Below are 10804 nucleotides of genomic sequence, written 5' to 3' on the forward strand. Positions count from 1 at the left end.
CGTCCGTTGTCCTTACCTTATCCTTTAAACAAAATCTCCTCTAAAACACTGTGTTGGATGTTAATGAAACGTGGCGTGGATTTTTCCTAGATGAGTCCCAACCAAAGTTGTTCAAATTGTTCTGTTCGACGGCACATGAGGTCCACCAGAGCTGTAATGGACAACGGTTTGTCCGATTTCAAAATAATTTAACACATTTTTTTTCAAAGGGAACCGCCTACCAACGTATTTAGAATTTCTTGACTGGCCAAAAACTCGAACAATAGAGGGCGCAACCACTCCACATACCACCCCCGCCCTGCATGTAAGGGAAACTTAAACATTCTTCTCAAAAGCAACTAGCCCGTTCTGAAATAAATTCCTAGACATGTTCATTGTGTGACCCTTTACCAAGATTGTTCAGATTTTTCAGAATCTTTAAAAGATATAGTCATAAGAGAGTGTGGTAACTTCTCTCTGTATATCCACAGTAAAAACTTTTTTCAGAATTTGTTGGGCTGATTTAAGTTTATTTCACGAGATATATTCTTTGTTGACCTTAGATGGCTAGATTTTGATGCTCCTTAGGTGACCTTAGCAATGCTGATCAGTTCTATTTTGTTGTCAAGAATGGCCGCCAGTGGGCATGGTTACTTTTGCCAATATCTTTAATAATCATCTTCTAGTTAGACACTACTTGCCCAATTTTGAAATAATTCCATAGACATTTTCCTTTATTAACCACTTTCAGAATTATACAATAAAAGTAGACAAACAAACGACTACCAAAGGAAATTTTAATTACATTCGACCTTCTTCGTCTTCGTCACAAATGTTAAAATGATTTTGATTCATCAAAACAGATGGCCACCGGGGACCTGGCTAAGGTTCCCTGTGTGGAATGTTTTGAGAATCATCAACACGGAATCTGCATGCCCGATATGTATTGCTACCAGAGATCTGTTTCTTTATATTTATCGATGGAAATTTTAGAAGATGAAATAGTGAGAATAATGAAATAGTTAAACTTTTTATCATTTGTGAAAACATGTTAGGTAGTGTGGTATTTGTATCTGTTTTAGTTGTAAAACTTGGGGACTGGTGATCATTTTTAGATCAAGAGCATAATGTTCTTATGTTAAAGTAATATAATGCCTTTTAGTTTAAAGAAGCGAATATAATATTTGGAAAATAATTAAATTTTTGCAGGCTTTTGATGTGATATTGGAAATGGGATCGATTTATATTATTCGTCTATCCATGGAACTGAAACATTCACTATTGACCAAAACAACGTGCCATTTCTTCTAAAAATAAACTGTTGAACCCACCAAGACAACCCACAAGGAATTTCTTTACAGTGAAGTAGAAGCATTCATTTGGTTACAATAAACACCGATTAAACAAATCTAAATTGTCATATGAAGGTATTTTTTTAAAGATTATGTGATATGATACCTAGAATCTTTGAATTAAGGGAACGGGTGTTGTTGGAACGTTATGTAATGGTTTTATAAAAAAGGTTTTAGTACATCGGCGTATTTGATTTTCTTTCATACAAGATTCACATAGTTTGTTTGCAAAAACAGTGTTTGCAAGTTGTTCGTGTATCATGAGCGAGAAATTGTTAAAAACTGAAACTGAGCACCCATTAAATTACTGAAGGTAATTAACAAGGTTTCCCAGCACTGTGGTTATGGTTTTTTTTGATTTCCAGCAGAAAACTCGGATAATCAATGCATATAAGATGACCCCATAGGAACAATAGGATAATACGACTGTCACCACGGCGGCATTTAAACTTCAGTTTTTAGGTTTTTTCTGATCTTGAAAAGATCAGAGTGGAAGCAAATAACGTATACAGTCAATCTTTGCCGACTCGGTTGGATTGAGTCTGTATAATTGGCAACGAAATACGTGCATCCTTAACGCCATTGCACTCGGAAAGTCCCGGTTTGTTTTATGACAGTCATGCTTACAAATGTAAAGTAATAATTATTTTCAATGATGTTGTTTTCTTACTACATTTTGTTTACCTTAATGAGATTATTTTAGGATATAAACAATACAAGAAGCCTATCTTTAAAGAGAAATCGTACAACAAGGACACTAAATGAGTGCACTGAGGCCGGCCCAAAGATTCTCGGTAGTACATTTTTTATCATAATATTTGTGTTATGTTTTAGATTTGATTTAAATTTAAATGAACATTATATTACACCATATTTATAGAGCAAACAACGTTGAAAGGTGCTTTATATACAAAGGTCATCACCCTGGCGCGGCGCCCCACGACCCGCCCCAGAGCAGAGCAGAGAGAGAGAGAGAGAGAGAGAGAGAGTTGTTTAGGTATCGGCATGTCCGGCTGACTTAGCCTAGTACTTTGGTATAGTTCTGTAATGTGTGTGGTGTATAGCCCCGATACACAGATACACGCATAACCTTCTTTCTTGGGTAGAATCAGTACTAATGAGACATTCAAGATTATCTCAGAAATAATCAGTTGTCAAGTTTTGGGTTAACTATAATGGTGACAATATCTGAGGTATCTTCCAAGCAGTATACACGATGAAGGTTTCCTAGATATACTTGACTTGCTGTACCCCTAGACTTGCTTCGCTTCTTAGACTTGCTTCGCTTCTTAGACTTGCTCCTCTAATTTAAATTGCTCCTCTCACTGAACTTGCTGCGCAACCTGGACTTGCTGCACTTGGAAGACTTACTCCTCCGAATTGGACTTGCTCCTGTTACTGGACTTGCTGCGCAACCTGGACTTGCTGCACTTGGAAGACTTACTCTTCCAAATTGGACTTGCTCCTTTTACTGGACTTGCTGCGCAACCTGGACTTGCTGCACTGGAAGACTTACTCTTCGAATTGGACTTGCTCCTTTTACTGGACTTACTGCGCAACCTGGACTTGCTGCACTTGGGAAGACTTACTCTTCCAAATTGGACTTGCTCCTTTTACTGGACATGCTGCGCAACCTGGACTTGCTGCACTTGGAAGACTTACTCTTCCAAATTGGACTTGCTCCTTTTACTGGACTTGCTGCGCAACCTGGACTTGCTGCACTTGGAAGACTTACTCTTCCAAATTGGACTTGCTCCTTTTACTGGATTTGCTGCGCAACCTGGACTGCTGCACTTGGAAGACTTACTCTTCCAAATTGGACTTGCCTTTTACTGGACTTGCTGCGCAACCTGGACTTGCTGCACTTGGAAGACTTACTCTTTCCAAATTGGATTGTTCCTTTTACTGGACTTGCTGCGCAACCTGGACTTGCTGCAACTTGGAAGACTTACTCTTCCGAATTGGACTTGCTGCGCAACCGGGACTTGCTGCGCTTTGGAGACGTACTCCTCTAACTGAAACTCTTAAGTTTCGTTAGTGACATACTGGAGGTTTCTTTCTAAACCTTATTTTTTTCTCTCTTTTTTTATTTCATTCCATTTCAAGTATAAATACAAACGCGCGAACCGGATAGAGAGACGCCATTGTGACGTCACGCGAACAAAAATAGCATACACAAAATGGCGGCAAATTGTGTTTGTTTTATACAAATAATTGATATTTTTGACAACAGCCCCCTTCTAAAGAAATATTCCATATTTCAAAATCATGGCAAAAATATCTGATTTATTCTGTCTGCATATCCTTGTTGATATTATATGTGGGGACTGTCTTTCCATCTTCATCTTGTCTGCTTAGATAATCTGCAAAGATGTTGTCTGATCCTTTTATTGCCTCAATCCGGAATTTATATGACTGCAAAAATATAATGCCCATCTCACTAATCTTCCATTATCTGGTGTGGATTTCTGGATATATGCTAAAGAATTGTGGTCTGTTTGTATGACGAATTCCTTCCCATAAAGATACTTCTGGAATTTTTTTATTCCGAATACTATGGCAAGGCACTCTCTTTCTCCAACTGAGTAGTTCTTCTCACGATCGAGCAGCTTCTTGCTGGCAAAGGCAACTGGAAACAATACCCTCTTCATACTGCTGCAGTAACGCTGCTCCGATCCCGGTACTTGAACCATCACACTGTAAAATGAATTGTTTAGAAAAATCTGGTAGTCGAGAATAGGCGATCTGGTGAGTTGATCCTTCAAGGTATTAAAAGCACTATCTTGACTTGCTTCCCATTTGACATATTCGGCTGTCCCTTTTTCGTCAAGTCTGTTAGAGGTGCTGCTATTTCGGCAAATGAAGGTATGAATTTTCTGTAATAGCCCGCTAATCCTAAAAATGCCCTAACTTGTCTTTTGGTTTTTGGAACTGCTGCTTGCCTTATGCGATTAAGTTTCTCCTCTTCCATCTGAACTATTCCATTTCCAACCATATGTCCTGTAAATCCAATGTTGCCAAACCAATAAAACATTTTGATGGTTTAACTGTAAGACATGCTTCTTTTAAGTCTTTGGAGGAGGTCTCGTAGCATAACAAGATGATCATTCCAAGTTTGAGTATGTCCTATCATATCGTCGATTATAATTATCAACGTTGTTACATCTGCTAGCAGCTTCCTCATCTACGGTTGAAGGTCGCCCCAGAGTTGACCATTCCAAATGGCATTTTCTTAAAACTGGTAACTCCCTCTGTCTGTAGAAAATGCTGTCATTCTTCGGCACTTTCAGCAACTGGAATCTGCCAGTAACCTTTACATAAGTCGATCTTTGTAAAAAACTTATCATCTTTCAGTCTTGCCAGAATATCATCCACCACTAGCCATAGGTTCGGTATCAAACTTGGTCACAGAATTAAGGCGTCGAAAGTCAATGCAGAATCTATTGCTTCCGTCTTTCTTCTTTACATTACGATAGGTGCATTGTACTCGGATCAGATTGTTCTATAACATCAGCTTCCAGCATCTTCTTAATTTCATCTTCCACATCTTGACGCTTAGCGTATGGTATTGGGTTACTGCTTCACTCGGATAGGTTTCTGGTCAATCAGTTCGACGTGGTGCTGTATGAGAGGAGTTGTTCCTGGTTGTTCGGAGAACACCTCACTAAATTCTTGAAGAAGATCTAAGACTTGCTTTCTCTGTTCCTGAGTAAGTCTTTCACAGATCTTGACATCACAAAAATGTTTCACCACTTGTGTATCCTGGGAAACTCTAGAAGACTTTCATCATCTACCGCTCCACCTTGAATATGGTTGTCATCTTCTATAATTGCCACACTTGCTGCAATCGTGTCTTTGCGTTCTTCATACTTCTTTAGCAAATTGATGTGATATGTTCTCGTTCTATCACCAACATTTATTCTATTGTCAACTCCGTTGATAGCCTCAACAACTTCATATGGTCCTTTCCATTGTAGCATCATCTTATTCTTATCTGTCGGAAGCAGGAGTAGTACTTTGTCGCGAAGTTTTAATACTCGTTTGCGAGCTTTCTTATCGTAATGATGTTTGTATGTCTTCTGAGCTCTATTTAGACTTTCTCTTGCTATCTTGCACGTTTCTTCCAACCGCTGCTTTAAATCAAATACATATTGATATGTGTTCTGTGTCTCAGGATTTTCTTTCGCTGTCCATATTTCTTTCAACCACTTGCATTGGTCCCCGCACTGTTCTTCCATATAAAAGTTCAAAGGGTGAGAATCTGTACTTGATTGTGGTACTTCTCTATAGGCAAATTTATACTGCCGAAAGGTATCTATCCCAATCTTTGGGTCTTTCTTGGCACATCTTCTTTAACATGCTCTTCAGGACTCCTTTCATACGCTCACAAAATCCATTGCACTTCGGGTTGTATGGTGTGGTGTAAGAGTTGCTTCACTGATATAAGACGACTTACTTCTTTCATCAGGTCAGATGTAAATTGGCTGCCTCTGTCACTTAAAACTCACTTGGGAGACCTACTCTCGAAAGTGTCAAGAAGTGCTTCTGCTACTCTTTCTGTGTCAAATCTTGGTAATGCTACCGCTTCTGGGTATCGCGTGGCATAATCAACCACTGTTAATATATATCTGTTTCCACTGTCTGACACTGGTGCAATAGGTCCTATTAAATCTATGGCTATTCTGTGGAGGGTTCTTCATATCACTGGCATTGTCTCCTAAAGGAAAACCTTCTTAACTCGGCCTTTCGGAATGGTCTTTTGGCATTTGTCACAAGATCGGCAAAATCGTCCAACTTCACTTGAAAATCCCAGGCCAATAAAACTTGACGTGATCCTGTCCTCAGTTTTCTTTGCTGAAAGATGTCCTCCAACGATCGATTCGTGAGCAAGTTCCATCACTCTTTTGTGTTTGCTTGCTGGTACGACAATCTGTTTGATCTCGTAGTCATTACGCCCTTTCGTCTGAGATAAACTCTATACAGCACTCCATTTCTTATTGCAAATTTGTATTTTGCACCACCCTTGGTTTCGAGCATGTCTTCTGTCTTTGCTAAATCCCACAGCTTTTGCAATGCTTTATCTTCCTTCTGTGATGCCTTTAATGTCTCCACATTAGCTTCTGTTTCACAGGAGGGCTTCGGCACATTCAGTGCTTTCGTGGTAGCTCTGCTTTTCTACTCTGTGATCTTGTCATAACCGCAGCTATGATGTATCAGCAATCTTCTTTTTCCATTCAGGATCAGGTCTATCAGTACACCAGGAACATTCCAATGATCAAAGTCACAAATCAACGACTTTGGTACCATTGCCTCAATTTCTCCAATGTAATACGGAGTATCAACCCATATCTTCGCCATAGGTACAACTTTGGCGTCCCCATCTATTGTGATCATCACTATTTCTTTGCCTAGAAATTGCTCTTCTTTGACTAAGTCTCTTCTTACAGCAGCGGATTCGCATCCAGTGTCCCTTAACACTTTCACTTCTTCTGTTCCTACGGAATCTCTCTGTCCTCCAAGTTCCTCTCCCCTTTTAAGCTATCAATGGTACAAACTCCTGCAAGTATTGGGACTGACTCCCCACTTGCCAACTTCAATTTTCCGTCTTCAGTATTGTTTTTCAATGGACTGTTTTTTACATCCGTTTGAACACACACTGCTGCTAACTTTGGTCATTCTTTGCTGGAGCTGATCTCATCTGCTTACAATCTCTGGCTAAGTGTCCTGCTTTATTACAGATAAGCAACTCTTTGGAGTGTTACTCCTGCTGTTTTGTCTACAGTCACGCGCTAAATGACCTGCTTTATTACATATAAAGCAGGTTTTCCGCAACCCAATCTTCTCTTCTGTCTTTCGACTGGACTGCTCATGATTGGTGGAGTTGTGCTTCCTTTGTGGCGCAACACTCTTCGACAATATTGAAGGTGTCCCCTTATTGTGCTTCGATGTACTGCTCTGCAAGACGTGTTATCTCGTCCATCGACTTTGGTGTTCTCTCTTTCGAGAACACCGCATAATTCGGCCGAACAACCTTCAATAAACTGTTCTTATCATTAAATCACATAAGGATTCATACGTCTTTTCTATTCCAGCCAATTCAGTCCAACGACTGAAGTATCTCTTTATTCTCGACACAAATTGGAAGACCGACTCTCCTTGGTCTGGTTTACTTTGTCGAAATTTAGATCTGAATCCCTCTTCAGTCAACTGATACCTCCTTAGGATCGCTTTCTTGAGAGAATCGTAATTACAGGCCTCTTCTTGTGGCATGCTTGTGTACACCTCCAGTCCCATTCCTGCTAAAAGTGAGCTAAGACTTATGGCCCAGCTCTCCTCTTCCCACTTTTGACTTTGAGCATATCTCTCAAACCTTTCCAGATATGCGTTAATGTTATCGTGCTCTTCATCAAACTTTGGAATCTTAGGTCTGTACGCCTTACAAGTATCAGTACTGTCTACTCTGTTGAGCCTCAAACGCTCAATCTCTAAGTCTCTCTCCTTCATTTGCAGTTTCAAAGTTCATCTCCATCTGTCTCCTTTCTTCATCACGTCGTTGAGCTCTCTCTTCCCTTGCTATATCATTCCTTTCCTTATCTTTGATGAAAAGGATCAAGTCTCCACCGGACAATCCAAGTCTCTCGCCAAGTCTCAACCATTCATCGTAATACATCATGCTTGTTATGATAGCTGCATATTATTATAGTTAATCCCGGACGAGCCCCCAATTTGTCAAGTTTTGGGTTAACTATAATGGTGACAATATCTGAGGTATCTTCCAAGCAGTATACACGATGAAGGTTTCCTAGTATATACTTGACTTGCTGTTACCCCTAGACTTGCTTCGCTTCTTAGACTTGCTTCGCTTCTTAGACTTGACTCTCTAATTTAAATTGCTCCTCTCACTGAACTTGCTGCGCAACCTGGACTTGCTGCACTTGGAAGACTTACTCCTCCGAATTGGACTTGCTCCTGTTACTGGACTAGCTGCGCAACCTGGACTTGCTGCACTTGGAAGACTTACTCTTCCAAATTGGACTTGCTCCTTTTACTGGACTTGCTGCGCAACCTGGACTTGCTGCACTTGGAAGACTTACTCTTCCAAATTGGACTTGCTCCTTTTACTGGACTTGCTGCGCAACCTGGACTTGCTGCACTTGGAAGACTTACTCTTCCAAATTGGACTTGCTCCTTTTACTGGACTTGCTGCGCAACCCTGGACTTGCTGCACTTGGAAGACTTACTCTTCCAAATTGGACTTGCTCCTTTTACTGGACTTGCTGCGCAACTGGACTTGCTGCACTTGGTAGAACTTACTCTTCCAAATTGGACTTGCTCCTTTTACTGGATTTGCTGCGCAACCTGGACTTGCTGCACTTGGAAGACTTACTCTTCCAAATTGGACTTGCTCCTTTTACTGGACTTGCTGCGCAACCTGGACTTGCTGCACTTGGAAGACTTACTCTTTCCAAATTGGACTTGTTCCTTTTACTGGACTTGCTGCGCAACCTGGACTTGCTGCACTTGGAAGACTTACTCTTCCGAATTGGACTTGCTGCGCAACCGGGACTTGCTGCGCTTTGGAGACGTACTCCTCTAACTGAAACTCTTAAGTTTCGTTAGTGACAATACTGGAGGTTTCTTTCTAAACCTTATTTTTTTCTCTCTTTTTTTATTTCTATTCCATTTCAAGTATAAATACAAAACGCGCGAACCGGATAGAGAGACGCCATTGTGACGTCACGCGAACAAAAATAGCATACAAAAAATGGCGGCAAATTGTGTTTGTTTTATACAAATAAATTGATATTTTTGACATCAGTACCTCGATTGGGGTTTAAACCCTGGACTTCTGGATTGACAGTCAAGCGTGTTACCAATAGACCGTTGGTCAACATATCAAATGTTTTGCTAAACGGTTGATTCTGCTTCTATAACATTTACAGTGTAAAGGCAACTGATGCGGACACAACGGCACAGTTTAACACGGTGACGTACTGGTTGGAAGAATACAACGAAATATTTTACGTAGATCACAGCACCGGTGATCTGTTCCTGGTCGGACTTTTAGACTGTGACCCCCCACACAACATAACCAACTACACATTTCAAGTAATATTTCTTGTTCGAACAGAACTATAATTATGTTTGCTTTCAATTAGATACCAAAACCACAAGAATCAAAGTTACTGAACTACTTGAAGTACATATTAAACATTTGCATTATACAGCTTTTATTTTAAGTTTTCATTTGTCGGCACAACATTACTTAATATTTCACATTTTTAGTACATTTTGTTATTTTAGCGTGCATTTTGCGTAAAGGTACATAAAATTTGATGGATTGAGGTATGAAAAAACTAAGCCTAGGAAATGATAATAATTGCATAATATAGTTTTCTAAGAAATTATGTTTATGGTTTATGGGTAATTGTAGAAACCTTGTTTGTGTATGTTTAGAATACGTACTTTTTCTGGGTATTTTAAAAAACTATTTCTGATGCGCCTTTAAAAAAGTTTAAAAATTGAATGTTTCCTAAATTTTTTTTTTTTCAGATCTTAAAGGATTCGAACTTTGTTTAGGCATTGTAACTTTACCTACTCTAAAAAAACCACAGAATGCCAATGTGTAGGCCGATGAGAACAATTTTGATTCATACATATCTGTACAAACATCGGGGAGTTTTTCAATAATTGTTCTCAAAAGCTGCTCAGTCATTGGAAGCCTAGTATCCTTAACACGTTTACTATCTCTGCCCATACCTTCTAGCAATACTTTCAAAAGAAAATGTTTTGTAACATCAGGGACATTGTTGATTTTGCAATGGAAACCTACTGAAGTTAGATACAGCCTGGCTGTACTATGGGAAAGGCCTTGCAACGATAGCCAGGCAAGAAAATGTACAACTTGTTCCAAACTTGGTCGCCAGTCATCTGGAAGGCCGAACTGAACCTTGAAAGCTTGAAACATTTGTAGACCTACACTGTACGAGTTTTTCGTATTGTCTGCCAAAGACTTATTTAATAATCTATTAATCTCCTTCCGTAAATCAAGCACTTGAATTCCTGCGGTATTTCCTGGGAGACTTCTCGGCCAAAGGAACCAACACCGTGAATCTGTTGAACTGTTTCCGAGAAATAGAGTCAGCTATTGAATTATCCATAGAAGATATATGAATTGCCCTAAATATTATTTCATTGAGAGTAACACAAATGCACGGACCAGTATCATTAGACGTTTCGATTTTGAAGACTGAGAATTCATTACTGTGACCAAAGCCTCATTGTCTATGTGAGAAATAATTTTCTTGTCATGGAGCTCTGCACCCCACAGCATCACTGAAAGAACAACTGGGACCATTTCTAAAAATGTTATGTCTGCCAAAATACCAGTTTTCTTCTAGTGATCAGGCCAGGGGAAGAAAGCCCACTTTCCTGCAAAATAACAGCCACATCCAAGATCAGGCCCGCCTGCA

Source organism: Mercenaria mercenaria, chromosome 2 (assembly GCF_021730395.1).
Source record: "Mercenaria mercenaria strain notata chromosome 2, MADL_Memer_1, whole genome shotgun sequence".
In the NCBI taxonomy this organism is placed as follows: Eukaryota; Metazoa; Mollusca; class Bivalvia; order Venerida; family Veneridae; genus Mercenaria; species Mercenaria mercenaria.